Source organism: Portunus trituberculatus, chromosome 49, assembly GCF_017591435.1.
Source record: "Portunus trituberculatus isolate SZX2019 chromosome 49, ASM1759143v1, whole genome shotgun sequence".
In the NCBI taxonomy this organism is placed as follows: Eukaryota; Metazoa; Arthropoda; class Malacostraca; order Decapoda; family Portunidae; genus Portunus; species Portunus trituberculatus.
In genome coordinates this window covers 20,362,484-20,367,483 of record NC_059303.1, presented here as the reverse complement: position 1 = coordinate 20,367,483, position 5,000 = coordinate 20,362,484, and the positions used below count along the sequence as shown (strand labels likewise).

At 40.9% G+C, this 5,000-nt stretch overlaps 1 protein-coding gene across 14 annotated transcripts in view; it reads left to right on the top strand.

The window, feature by feature from the left end:
- LOC123499249 (rap guanine nucleotide exchange factor 2-like) overlaps positions 1-5,000 on the top strand; it is a 269,844-nt gene that overhangs the window by 131,058 nt on the left and 133,786 nt on the right. The gene's annotated exons all lie outside the window — the stretch shown is intronic.

Below are 5,000 nucleotides of genomic sequence, written 5' to 3'. Positions count from 1 at the left end.
TAACCCTTTATTTGTTTTCTTCCTCAGGTGAGTTGACACGTGCGTGGCTACGTGGTGGGAGGACGGTGATGGGTAAGTACGAGAGAGAGAGAGAGAGAGAGAGAGAGAGAGAGAGAGAGAGAGAGAGAGAGAGAGAGCTTCAGTATTCAATAAAGATGGAGAAATTAAGAGCAAAACGAATGAAATAAGGAGAGCGAAAAAATATGGACAAATTTAATAAAACGCTTAGAAAAGAAACACTGTGAAGGAAATGGACATATAAATAAATAACAATAATAAATAAATGAAAATATGCTTATTGTCCACATTTTCTATTTCCTTTCATACTTTCTTCACGTCTCTCTCTCTCTCTCTCTCTCTCTCTCTCTCTCTCTCTCTCTCTCTCTCTCTCTCTCTCTCTCTCTCTCTCTCTCTCTCTCTCTCTCTCTCATCTTTAAAGTTCTGCTCTTAATCTTACGTAATCCGTGTGTGTGTGTGTGTGTGTGTGTGTGTGTGTGTGTGTGTGTGTGTGTGAGCGCCCATCGTGAGAGGCAAAAATGGTCGTTTGTAATTAGCGCAGAGCATTAAGAGGATCAGAGGTGCGCGTCCTCCTGTGGGTGGTGGTGGTGGTGGTGGTGGTGGTGGTTGAAGGGAAGGTGTTTGTAAATAAGGTAATGAATGTGATGTTTATATATACTTCTCTCTCTCTCTCTCTCTCTCTCTCTCTCTCTCTCTCTCTCTCTCTCTCTCTCTCTCTCTCTCTCTCTCTCTCTCTCTCTCTCTCTCTCTCTCTCTCTCTACAGAAATATGCAAAATAGTCATATTCCTACTACTACTACTACTACTACTACTACTACTACTACTACTACTACTACTACTACTACTACTACTACTACCACTACTACTACTACCACCACTACTACTACTACTACTACTACTACTACTACTACTACTACTACTACTACTACTACTACTACTACCACCACCACTACCACTAGAGAGAGAGAGAGAGAGAGAGAGAGAGAGAGAGAGAGAGAGAGAGAGAGAGAGACTGTGACTGAGACTGAGACTGAGATGGAGAGGCACAGGTGAAAGTTTGTATCCATCCCTCTTTTCTCCCTCCATCCCTCCCTCCCTTCCTCCCGCGGCGCCATTGTCAGCGTGGAGGCAAGGCACCTGTTGCAAGGGAGGTAATTGAGATGCGGAGGAGAAAAATAAGGTAGGGAAGGGAGGGAGGGAGTGAAAGTGAGAGAGAGAGAGAGAGAGAGAGAGAGAGAGAGAGAGAGAGAGAGAGAGAGAGAGAGAAAGGATGACCTCACTCTGGCAGGAGGAAATTGAATATTATTGAAGGTCGCAAGAGGAGGCGGCCACCACCACCACCACCACCACCACCACCACCACCGCTGTCGCCGCCGCAGGTCAAGGCCGTCAGTAGGAAATGAAAACAAGACTCCTGAATTATCACTTAGGCCTCCTCCTCCTCCTCCTCCTCCTCCTCCTCCTCCTCCTCCTCCTCCTCCTCCTCCTCTTCTTTATTATTCCCTTTAAAGTAATGCATGTTGGTATTATCTTTTGTTTTTCCTTTATTTATTATTTTTTCAATCTTCAAATTCGCTTTAATTTTTTTAATCTTATTTCCTTTACTTTATTTTTTTTTTCCTTTTTTTGTTTCATTGAAAGTAATCGCTATTTTTAATTCACCTTTATTTTCTCATTTATTTTTCCTCGTATTTATTTTTATTTCGTTTATTTCCATTATTTTCTTCTTATTTATATGATACTCCTAGGCCTCCGCTCTTCTCTCCTCAGTATTTCTTGATTGGTAATATTTTTTTTTCTTTTTCTCCCTTCCCTTGAAAGTGGAAATTACCGAAGCCTTCCTGTTCCTTCTTCCCTTGTGCGTCTCCATCTGTCTTCCTGGCGGCCAAGTTAAGCAAAGTTGTAAAAGTTAGACAAAGACTGAGGACTTGAGAGAGAGAGAGAGAGAGAGAGAGAGAGAGAGCTGTCCACACACACACACACACACACACACACACACACACACACACACACACACACACACACACACACACACACACACACACACACACACACACACACAGAGGGGGGAGGGGCAGCATATTTCTTTCTCTACTTATTTTTGCTTCTCTTGAACCTTCAAAACGTTCCTGCTTCTTATCAACATCATAAACCTTCCTACCCTTTGTTAATAAATAAAACGTTGCATGCTTTCACCAACAGATGAACGTTTCCTTCCATTTACAAACAAAAGGAAAGTTTTTTGTTCCACCAATGTCAAGGGAAACTTTTTTTTTTTTTTCAAATCAAAATAATTAAAAACGTTCTTTCGTTACGTCAATATAAAAAACTTTTTCCTGTCTGTCGATATTATTTAAAAACGTTCTTTCCTCTCAACATCATGAAAAATGTTCTTTCTTACATCAAAATAGTAAACTTTCTTTTCTTTCAACGCCATTAAAAACGTTATTTTCGTAAAAAAAAGATACGAAAATGTTTTTGCCTCCCATAACAATAACAAATAAATACCTTCCTTCTTTTTATTCCAAATCAGCTAAAATGTTATTATCAATCTAACTATGCCATCAAGAAACGTTTTTTCTCTCCCAGCAAAACACATACACCTCCAAAACGTTCCTTCTACCCACGAAAATCAACCACATGCTCGAGAACTTCACTGCAAAACAGCCAATTTTTACTCCACGCCTCGCAGCCTTGGAGGAGCCGCGAGCCTCATTACCTTCAATCTTCCACTACCTTTAGTTAAGTGGCCAAGCCCATAATACCCTGAGTCCTTTAGTTCCCTCAGGTCTCTTTAAGGACTCGGTGTTCTAAGCCTTTGTCTCGAGTACTCAATTAAGTGTGCTGAGGAAAGTAAAGAACTGATGAAGGTCTTGAGTGGTGCAGGGGATGTAACATGTAACAACAGTGACGTAAGCAAAATTCTCAGTAATCAGATAGAAGAAAAAATAAAATGCTCAAGCTTGAAAAAGTTAGATTAAAAAAAAAAGAGAGAGGAAAGAAGTGGTTCTCAAATAGAGTCAATGGAATACACACAGTAATCAGAGGTTGTTAGTGCTGAGTCATGAGTGAGCTTTGAAATATTAGACAAATTTATGGATGAGGGTGATGAGGAAACACGCAGACGAGTTTCATACAGGGACTGCCACGTGGCGGTCTGAGGGCTTCTTGCAGCTTCCTTTATTTTGTTAACGTTCTTATGACTCAGGATCAAAACCACCGTTACTTTTTATAGGATCAACAGCATAAATGTGTTTCGTCTTCGTCAGTAGTAGAAAGGAGACTTGAATATTCTGAAGATTATTAGAGAGAGAGAGAGTGTGTGTGTGTGTGTGTGTGTGTGTGTGTGTGTGTGTGTGTGTGTGTCCTGTAATTGCTGGTGTGGTGAAGGGTAATGTTTCTGCTATTTTTTTTTTTTTTTTGTCGGCCACCCAGCTTTCTCTCTCTCTCTCTCTCTCTCTCTCTCTCTCTCTCTCTCTCTCTCTCTCTCTCTCTCTCTCTCTCTCTCTCGTTCTGTCACTCCTTGAACGTAAATCTGGTCGCCCTTCTTTTGTTTTCTCGTCTCCTGTCACAGTCGCTTCAATTTTTTGAGCTAAGTGGCTTTTCTTAAATATTTTTCGTGGTTACATTTTTCCTGACCATTTTTTTTTTTCTCTTCCTGGTTCTTTCTGAGGTCTTTCAGTCACGTCTTGTCATGTCTGTCACTCGCCATGTCACTCTTCGTCTCTCTCTCTCTCTCTCTCTCTCTCTCTCTCTCTCTCTCTCTCTCTCTCTCTCTCTCTCTCTCTCTCTCTCTCTCTCTCTCTCTCTCTCTCTCTCTCTCTCTCTCTCCATCATGCATTCCTATTGTCGAAGTGCACCGCGAGTTCTCATTGTTCTTGTTATTTTTTCTTTTTTTTTCTGTGATTGTCTCATTGTCGGGTTTTCGTTGCGTGTCTTAGGTGTAATTCACTGTTTGATCTGCTGCAGTCTCTGACGAGACAGCCAGACGTTACCCTACGGAACGAGCTCAGAGCTCATTATTTCCGATCTTCGGATAGGCCTGAGACCAGGCACACACCACACACCGGGACAACAAGGTCACAACTCCTCGATTTACATCCCGTACCTACTCACTGCTAGGTGAACAGGGGCTACACGTGAAAGGAGACACACCCAAATATCTTCACCCGGCCGGGGAATCGAACCCCGGTCCTCTGGCTTGTGAAGCCAGCGCTCTAACCACTGAGCTACCGGACCGTGTGTGTGTGTGTGTGTGTGTGTGTGTGTGTGTGTGTGTGTGTGTGTGTGTGTGTGTGTGTGTGTGTGTGTGTGTGTGTGTGAATTCTTTTGCATTTCCTGTACTTTTTTCTGTAACCTTTTTATTTCTGCACCGTGTTCTATTTTTTTTTTTCGTTTTTTAATCTTTTGTATTGGTATTTATCCTGGTAGCTTTTTCCTCTTATTTTTACACCATTTATTTATTCATTCATTCGTTTTTTTCATTTCTGTAACGTTTTTTTCTATTCTTCATTTCTAGAACTGCTTTTATTTTGTCCTTTCCTTCATTCAGCTTTTTTTCTCTCGTCATTTCTGCATCATCCTTTTATCTGTGTCTTTTTCATCCACATAACATTTTTACTCTAGTTTTATCATTCTTTTACTCGTCTTTTTTCTGTATTTTAATTCCTGCAACATTTTTTTCACATCTCTTTCATTTCTGTAGTATATTTTTTTCTGCTTCTCTTTCCTGTAATACTTTCAAAACCTCGTTCACTCGTTCCCTTTCATGCAGCGTTTGTTTGTGCGTGTTTTTTTAATGCATATAATATTTTTCCCCTGCACATTTCTATACCTCATCCATTCTTCCTCACTCTTATAGCATCTTCTGTGTCTAATTACCATCAACATAACATCTCTCAAGCATATTTCTCAGTCCCACAGTATGTTTCCCTTGTCTTCTAAAACCTCACCCATTTCTCTCACATTCCCGCAACTTCTCC